Source organism: Alosa pseudoharengus, unplaced genomic scaffold (genome assembly GCF_046254945.1).
Source record: "Alosa pseudoharengus isolate Yale_2024_CS ecotype anadromous, Long Island Sound unplaced genomic scaffold, YU_APseudo_1.1 YU_APseudo_1.1_scf_1, whole genome shotgun sequence".
Lineage (NCBI taxonomy): Eukaryota > Metazoa > Chordata > Actinopteri > Clupeiformes > Clupeidae > Alosa > Alosa pseudoharengus.
The window spans coordinates 50,745,709-50,756,152 of record NW_027468564.1 but is presented as its reverse complement, the minus strand read 5'-3'; positions in this window follow the sequence as shown (position 1 = coordinate 50,756,152).

Sequence of the window (10,444 nt, the reverse complement as noted above, 5' to 3'; positions counted from 1 at the left end):
TTAAGTAGAATCTATAGTGCATACTTTTGACTTTTACTTTGTTACATGTTGCAGCAATTATCTGTACTTTTACTCCGCTACATTTCTACAACACCATCGTTCCTTTTTACGTTAGGCTACATTTTATGATCAGTTTTTTTTGTCTCTGACAAACACGTTTGTTTTACCAGGGGGCGGGGTTGAGATTCTAGAGCGCTACGTGCCCCGCTTCTACAGCTTTGAAACATAGGCTTCTAGTCTAGACCAGGCAAAGCGTGAGCTTGTAGCCATCTGCATTCGGTAGGGCAGGCTATTCACCAGACCCATGGCTACACTGGACATGCAAATGTGTTCTGTGCCCTGAGCATATGCTTGCCTTTCTCTCTATTATCTGCAGCGTCATGCGTCATTTTTTTTATTAGAATATAGATATTAAAAGAATAAATCATTATGCAAATACTTTTACTTTTAATACTTAAAGTACATTTAAAAGCAGGTACTTTTTACTTTTACTTAAGTAGGGTTGTCATTGTGGTACATTTACTTATACTAAAGTAAATATTTCTTTGCTTATTTGTACTTTTACTTAAGTACTGAGTTTCAGTACTTCCTCCACCACTGCACACACACACACACACACACACACACACACACACACACAGCCACAAATAGCCTTAGGATTTTTATTTAGTCATTCAAACATTATTGGGGTAAGGGTTGCTTTTTTTTCAGGCTAGGTTTTTGATTGTAACCCCTTGTCACTCAATAGTGAAAGTAAATAACTGTGTAGAACTGTCAACAGTGATGTGATGATAGTTTCACTTAGCCTTTGAGCTCAAATAATAGGTGAGTGCAGAATGCATGTAGTCACAAACAGGTCTCAGTAAAGCAAGGTTTAGTGGAACCTCTGTGTTCTCTACATGGTCTCGCATGCAAACAGATTCCTTCAAATGCGCCGCTGACTGGCAAGGACCAATGCACTGTTTGAAGTTGCGCTGCTTGCTGTTAAAGGGAATGACAGATGTCACTCTCATCGGTTGAAAGGATGTTACGCCCAAAACACACCCATGACTGATTAAGAAACAGAAGAACAACCTTTGTGAACAATGCGCCCGACGTTGGATAACAAAACCACCCTGAATGTGAACTGGACACACCCCTAAATGTATTTTAGCTTTTCACCACTGACCATTCGTTTAGATTGTCAAAATAGGACCCAATGTATGAATAGACAACAGTGGAAAAGAACTCAAGATGTGCACAAATATGTGCAGGAAACCCACCTTACACAAGCTACAGTGATAGCAACTGAAGCTGCCACAGCCAGAAGAGCCATCACACCAAAACAAATAACCTCTTAACCAAAACAAAGTACCTCTTACCAAAACAAATAACATGGTGCCCATCTTTATTGCTGTGTGTGTTTGACAGAGAGAGAGAGAGAGAGAGAGAGAGAGAGAGAGAGAAACATACAGAAAGAGTAACTGTAAGTTCATTACATTTCACACATGTGATAGTCGTTTTGGTAAAACTCTTAAAGGGCTGTCGAAATCTCAAATGATTTTTGGCATCACACAGTGAAGACACAGTTATTTTGTGTCTGAGACACCACAGGAGACTGAAGATCCTCATAATTTGGTAGAGTTAATTTATTTCTGAAGTGTTTTGTTGTTGTTGTTGTTGTAAAGTGAATTGTGTTGTTTTCTTATTGTAACAATATGACAGTGAAATATTATTGAAATATAAATAAATTAAGTGAAATATTATTATACCTTAATATCTGAAAACATCAGAAAACATTTTAGTATATTCCACAGACTACAATTGCACTAACCTTTTTGAACAGCAACTTCAGTAGAGATCTGAGAGCCTTCTTCATTCTGTGCCTCACAGTAGTAAAGTCCACTGGTATTAGAGGTCAGATTGAAGTTGATGCTCTCCCCTGTGCCCCTAACAAGAGATTCAGCTCCACTCTTCATATACCAGGTGTAGGTATGCACTGGTGGGTTGGCATCACTGCTGCAGATCAGAGTCACTAAACTGCCCTCCTCTATTGTACTAGAGGCAGTAATGGACGCAAGGACATTCTTTGGCTTGTCTGGTATAAGATGTATCCAGGTTATAGGTTTCAGTTTTTTCTTAATTACAAAAGCAGGCAATCAGTCTGTCACCAGTGTCTATAATATGCATTATGTCTGTGCTAAAGGAGAGGTACATGATTCTAATCCAGTACACGTTTTGTCTTATTCAGCTAATTCCTCATGATCCTTCAGTTGTCTATTCACATACAGGCCTGGCTCTGTAAAGCCTCATTCAGACTGCAAGCGACTAGCGACAAGAAATCAATGCTAATGTACTTCAGCGATTACAGGCGAGAACACTGGTGATGCAAAGCGTCACACGGCATACTGTAGTTAATCGACAGACGACAAGCGAATCTTCATGTATGTGCACAGGGCAACAAACATGTTTATGACCGAGCTAATCAATAGACTCCTTCATGGGCTTGAAGGGATGGGGTGTAATTTCATTAGCAGTTGAGCTCTGATTTCAACAACCTTAACAGACTGCAACTTTAAGTGGGAGTGAATTCAGGCATGTTTACTTACATCGGACATGGAAAGAGACAGCTGTTGAAGAGAGACTCTCATGTCCTTTTACAGAACAGGAGTAATTGCCTGCATCCTCACTGCTGACTGGGTCTAGATGCAGCTTGTTGTCTCTAGTTGTGTGTTTATAGGTCACAGGCTGTCCATTCTTGTACCAGATGAAGGTGGGGTCGTTACCCAGAGTACAGGTAGTATTACAGGTGAGGGTGACTTTGTCCCCCTCTTTCACTGTATCAAGAGGTGCCCACACCTGCAGATCTGGAAAATACACGATGCAATGAAATTATGTATGTAGACAAACTGCAGTAAAATCATGAAACTGTATTAAACTTCCTTAAAATGTTACCTGTAACAGAGATGGTGACTCCAGGTACTCCAGAGAAACCCTGCCCCCCTGTTGTTGTTAACCTGAAGGTATTTTCTCCAGAGTGACTCTGTCTGATGTCTTCCAATCTCAGTGTAAAACTATTTTCTTTCTTACCAAGATACCCATACATTATAGATTTTTGATTGTGATACCAAAACATCTTGCTGATAAGGTCATCTCTTGGATACAAGTAAGTGCACAGAATGTCCACTGATGAGCCCATTAATACACAGATATTCTCATCGGAGTAGGTCACACCCCAGCACTCTTTATCTGGAACACCTATAATCACACACAGCACCAAAACCCACATGAATGAGAAAATATACAGGCTGAATGTGCACATTATTGTTTGTTAGATATTCACAAAATACAGCCTAGTACTTTGTAAAATCCATCAGGGCGGCAGTGGCTCAGGAGGTACTTGGATTTAAAACTTTGAATGCCATTCCTGCTCTCTGAGTCCTTCTGCTATAGCTGAAGATGTTCTAATGTAAGACCCTGAAGGTGATCTGTACTCACACACTGCTGGGGAGCGTAGAGCTTCATGACCCGTCACTGCACAGGAGTATCTGGCCACTTCATAGACTAGTATGGAGGCTGTGGTTCTGTCTTGTAGAATCTGTCCAGTCTTGTACCAGACATACTGAAGTTCAGGGTGCAAACTGCAGGAGGTGCTGCAGGTCACTTCAGTCTGATGCTGTTTCTGTGCAACAACTTCCTCTACTCTCAGATCTGTTCATGGGCAGGCAGGAGTGAGATATAAGTTGACCATATTAAGTTATCAACCATAAATACTGATAAAATGACAATGACGTCTAACCCCTACTCATTACCTGTAACAGACACTGTAATCCCAGGTTTGCTTGTTATCCATTTCAAGTGTAAGAGTGTATAAAAGCGAAACTGATAAACACCAGAGTCTTTATCTGAAAGTGTGTCTATGTTCAGACTGCAGTCAGGATAATTAGAGTGACTGTGTTTTATGACTCTTCTCTTCATACCACTCTCCTCCCAGATACGCCCCTTCATTAGAATACTGGTATGTGCAGTGCATGACCACTGATGCTCCTTTAAGGCCACAGACATGTGTAGAGGAGTAGGTCACATTCCATTCACACTGCACCGCTGAAACACAACCAAAACAAATGCTGTCGAGATGAAAACAATATGCACAACAAACTCAAATAATCAAAAAGGAACTTGACTGGATTTTGTTCATTCAGGAAACAAAGTCTAATAAACAATATATATTTCCAGTATGAATCACACATGCACAAACATACAGTAAGTACATATTATTTGTGAACTGATTTTATGTAACTCTGCATCATACCTGTTAGACTCAGGAGAAAATGCACCCAAAATCCCTTCATGCCTTTTAAAAGCATATCTTGTTCTGTCTGCAATCAGAAAGAGCACAATCCAGTCTACCATTATGATGTTATTGTGCTAGTGCTATGCGTTTTTTGCGAACAGAAAAGGCACCAATTCAGCAACATTTGGAGTTGATGACTCATTGCATTCTGTGGCATTAACTGGTTTCTTCATGGGTATAAGTGAACTGAGAGTCTTGATAGGTGTCATACCACAAGTAGAAGAAAGAACCAATTCTACAGAAATTAGGTAGTTTGTCAGTTTTCCAAAACACCATGTCAAAAATACATCATATCACATCACATCACACCAGAGACAACATGACAATTTAATCACAACAATGTTCTAATTCAGCTACAGCTGCCTTAGATATAGGTTCCAGCAACACTGTTAAAACAATTGGCTCAGCTCAGTTATGTCATCTTGATCCATTGACTGAGTTGAGATATGTGAATATGCATAACTTAGTCAAAACAAAATTATTATTTTTTGTACAGAATAGCTTACCTATGGATCACACAGCTATAAAGTATTACTTTACCTCTTTTATTACCTCTATTTTTTTGATATATGTTCTATATTTCTATATTTTATGTTCTATATTTCAGTCTCACACTTTAATGTCTGTATGTGGTATGTCTGTATATTTTTATTTTTTATTGTCTATGGCTATGTCTATGTCTAAAGTATGTCTATGTCTGTATTTAAAGTATGTCTATGTCTGCATGGGAAAGTAAGAAACGAAATTTCAATTCTTTGTATGACCAGTGCATGTAAAGAAATTGACAATAAACTTTTTTTGACTTGAAAAGTAGCTCTGTAGCCCAGTGCCTTGTTCACAGCTTGTGATCCAATCTTGACTAAATGTCACAGAGGCGTATGCCATACTGATGCAGAACAGTATAGAACACTAGACACTAGACTATGACCTACAGAGACAATGACAGACACAGGAAAAGTGCAAGTTGGTGGTTCTGATATTGCAAAGTGCAGTGGCAGTGCTATGTGCAATGTCAATATGTAGTGTTTTGTTTCTGATAACCTTACATACATCCACACTTAGTAATTTTGCAGACTTACAAAAATAAGAAATAGCATTCAAACTTCACACTACACTACACACACAAGAGGACAAAGGTCCTCTTTTTCACAGAAATGTGAAGTGTAAGTATAAAATGCTACGTTAAATAACAGATTTTGTATTGGTCCGTCATCACATTGGTTACCAGAACAGATAAACATCACAATAAACATCAATAAACATCACACCCACATAGGCACATAGGCTGAAGCAGGAACTGTACGCTAAGACATCCTGTTTAAGAACCTAGTTATGTGGCCAAGCAAAGATCAAACATTGTCTTGACTTCACCCTCCAATCCTCCAAGACTAGGCATACATTTTCTGACAGAAAAGACAGTAATTGCAGAATACCTTACACACAATGCTCAATGCTGTACCTAATATAATGCTTTTGAGGGGAAGAAAAGTACTGTACTGTATGTATGTTGAGCTAATCTAACCAATCATCAGGTCACAAATTGATTGTGCCTGGAATGGATGAGGTTGCAAGAGCCATATATAAATAAAGTTAGCTAATTCTTTCCTCGCCAAGGAGGCCAATAGGGCTGGTACTTAAACCTTGGTTCTGAAGTTGCTAAGCAGGTGAGAGTAGACTCCCCCTGGATGGGACAATAGTTCATTACACATTAACCCAAAAGCTTTTACCAATGTACAGATTGTTAACTGAGACCATGCAGATACTGTAAAGTGCCTCATCCAAGGCACAGTGTGACTAGCTGGGATTTCAACTGGTATCCTTCCAATTGTTGGCCTAACCAATTAGACACGCTCCATGGTGAATTACAAAACAAAAAGAGTGTATAGGGCAATTCCTATACTCACTCTGGTACCCTTTGGCATGTCTGCCTTGTGTTATGGCTTCATTTGAAATCTCACAGAAGCTTCTGGAATCATTAGTCACTCTTCATTCTGACAAAGAACAGAACATTTCCTCCTAGGTGCTCTTTAAGGCATCAAATACTAAAAAATGAACCATTTCAACAGAGAAATTACCCATACAATGTTATGCACTACGTATAAAATGTATGCAATGGAAACAGTAACTATAAAACTGCAGGACTGTAAGATAATACCATCATCTCACCATGATTACAGTCTTCATTCCAACTCAGGTTGTTTGGTTCAGTAAATCCACATAGCATGCATTAGATACAGCTAATTAAAGGATACTTACAGGTCATATCCTGTCTTCAACAGAGAGGGTTGCTGATATGTGCTCCTGTCAATTTACAGCTTGAGTGAAGTACATGTCCTCAGTTAACGCTTAAAACAAACACTTTCACTTCATGTTCCTCTTCATCTTCCTGTCAAGAGTGTGAGTGTCAGTCATGTCAGGTTTGAGCGGCTGGTAAACTTTGCCCATCTTTCAGTTTATAATGTTTCAAAGCACATCTCAAGACCTTTTTGTTTAAAGATCTGCTCCACACCCAAATAGCTCTGTCTTTCCTACTACTCTTTTTCCCTCTTTGTTTGTTTTCTTTGTTTGTTTGTTGTTGTATTTTCCTTTCCACTACGTAAAACGACCTTGGGTTTGAGAAAGGTGCTATATAAATGAAACTTATTATTATTATTATTATCATTAATGTTGGCTGTATCTGTCTTTTTCTAGTTCCTATAGGTAATAGGTTATGTGGGCACCCAAATACCAAAAGATTCTTCAGACGATTCTCTTCATGGCTGTGGCCATTTACAACACTGAGAGGTTGTGTCATACACATTGACATTCCACTAAAATACAAAATTAAAACATTTTACTTTTTTATCTGAACATTTCTGGCACTTCAGATCATGATAAATCCAACCCCCCGGTCCACTGGTCTATATCAATACTGACTCAGTTAAGTGGATCACTTATAATTTTTGTGACATCTGAAACGGTCATTAGCTGATTAGCTTCTCTTTTTGCATGTGTATTTTTAAAACTTTGTGACATGGAATGACAGTTTTAAAAACCAAGATCATGTTTCAGAATATAGTTTTGAAAAACAGTAAAATAATTAATATGCACTAGTCCCAATAGTCCCAAGCGCAAGGTTACTTATGGGGGCTTCGGGCTTGTAACCGGAGGGTTGCTGGTTCGATCCCCGTCCAGTAGTAGTATTACACCATACCCCCAAACACACACCATATTCACACACCTCACCACCACCCCCATGCATGCACACCATTTCATCATCCCTCCCACCCAACACACAACAAACAACAACATACCCCCTTCCCCCACACACACAGGTACACTCCCCTCCACCACATACACCATTACCCTCCCCCCCACACACACACACACTGTATACCATTACTACTTTTATTTTTTTCTTTAAAGTTGAGCTAGCTCTTGAGCACAAGAATTTCATTACTTAAAATTCCTTTTATGAGTACATGACAATAAACTACTGGAACTTGAACAAACAGTGGACACTACAGATAAAGTGAAATTATAGTTATTGGGCCCTATTTTGACGATCAGAAACGCAGTGCATTGCGTATTCTTATCACAACGCAAAGTTTATTCTTACACTTGAATTGTTTGCCATGCGCTTCTCTTTTATTAAACAATGTTCCCAGGGGTGTAGCAATTAACAGGTGGGATTTAGCACATTATCTAAAAATCGCTAAGCATTATGCTACTGACCAAGAAAAACCTGGTCTATAGCAAGAGGCGCATATGAAGCACAACTCCTCTGCAGGATAAATCTCATTAGGTTTTTATTCAGTCATTCGAACATTATTGGGGTAAGTTTATCTTCAAAGATCTCTATCAAAGATCTACTTTCATTGGCTAATCGCCTCAATGGTTTACTTTGCATAAACATAGATATTAGAAAGCTAGATATACGCATTGGGCTCCAGAACGTATGTAAATAGCGCCTCCAATATTGGTGGGGGCAACAATCACTGGAGGGCAATGGAGAAACTGATTGCCAGCAAGAGTTGCCCATAGACCGTAAGGCTGTTCTGTAAGGCTGTTCACGTATGCCACCTAAAAGAACTCGACAGACAATGCGGTAATATCTTTCTAATCTAATCTAATCTTCTAATCTTTCTAATATCTATGTGCATAACCTTGATCAGAGCCCAACTTCTTGACACACCTTCCCAAGGTGCTTTGCGGAAGTGTTAACCACTCCTTGGGTCCTAGCGTTTATAGGTCATCTATAGGCCAAAGTAGTAAGCCCAATTGTTTACTACTTGGATAATTGACCCAGTGAAGCATTCCCTTCTCTCTCTTTGGTAGTAAGCCAAATACCCCGCAGCAGGGACGTGCACAGGGCAGGGCTACAGGATCTTACTGAAAACACCCAAAGGACACTGTATTACTCCTGTGTATGAAATGTGCTATATAAATAAACTTGCCTTACACATTTTGAAGGGCCATTGCTCTTACCTGAAAAAAGGGCACCCCCCCCCCACACACACACACACACACATACACCTTTTTTTCAGGTAAGAGCAATGGCCCTTCAAAATGTGCACATCCCTGCCCTGCAGGGCTACATACCAAGGTAAGGCAAGTTTATTTATATAGCACATTTCATACACAGGAGTAATTCAATGTGCTTTACATAAACAAAGGCAAAGACACAGCAAAAAATAATTAAAAGACAAAACGAGTGCAAAACGACAGTCAATTACTGGAACACAGCCAACAACTTAGCCTTAAATGCTACGTCACACCTCAGTTTGGCTGTTGCTCCGGTTTGGCTGCTTAATTTTAAAAGACAGGCGCCAAATGGTCTGAACCAGCTGGTTTTCTCTGGTTTAATTGTGTCACGGCTTTGTGAACCTCAGCGACAAAAAAAAAATGAAAGAGAAGGGGCAACAGAATTAAACAACATAAATCTCTCATTTCACTCATACTGTATCAATATGAACTCATTTCCACAAGACAGGGCTTGAAGGATAGGGTGAATAATAATGACATACTGTTGAGAAGTCACACAACTCTTATGTAGAAAACAATTGCATTGAATATTTCTTGATTCTGTGTAGAATTAGAATCACAGCATATTTTTTTATGTGAATCAGGTGCACCACTGATACACTCTGTGGACTTTTAATGGCGTGCAATGTCAATGTTGTTTTTTCTCAGTAAAAGACTTTCATGTTTGGATGTAAAATCTATTGTTTGTCTACAGTTTAGCTCTCTGTTTTTCAAAGTCAGGGAAGGTTTCTTTTGGAACCACTGAACCAAACAAAAATGTCATATTTCATGTCATATGTGACAAAGACTGTGATATGATATGCTGTGACTAACTCCAGTCTCGCCACACAAAACCGAGAGGTATTCCATGCAAAATTTCTACATAAGAGTTGTGTGACTTCTCAACAGCTGCATGTCATTATTATTCACCATACGGACGTGTTGCCTGAACACCATCCATATGGACCACAGAGCGGTAGCACAAAACCAATACGTCTTACAAGGCGAAAAGGCAGAAAGGCTAGATTAAGCGTTAGCTATCAAGGTAATCTGTCTGACCTAGAAAATATGATTAGGCAAATTAGAAAACAAACTGACCAGGAATTGAATCGTAATGTTAAACCAATGACCTTGCAACCTACTCTTGAATTAAGTTCACCTGAAAGCGTGGAAGTGAATGAATGTGTTGAAGCAGATGTTGAACAATGTGCAGGATTACTAAACCAGATCACCCTGACCTCAAAAATACTTGATGATTATTGAATGTGAATAAAAGAATGGAAAATGAACCATAACTGCAAACAATGACCTCATAATAAATAATAAAGTGCGATGAATGAAATGTATCATTACAAGTATTTTAGTAGCCTGACCTTGTAAAGTCTAGGGAATTATGCATGTAAAGAATTGTATGTCTCAAACTGTGAAATGGGTAAAGTGCCTTAAACTGTTTAAATGAATGTATTCAGATTGCATTGCGTGAAGAGTTAATGCCATAAGTGTTTGTAACCTGTAAGAATGTAACCGATCTCTCTTGATGACTGTAAAAGTGTATGTTGCTAAATGTAATGTGTCACATGGTTATAATTGCCATTGAATGTAAACTGT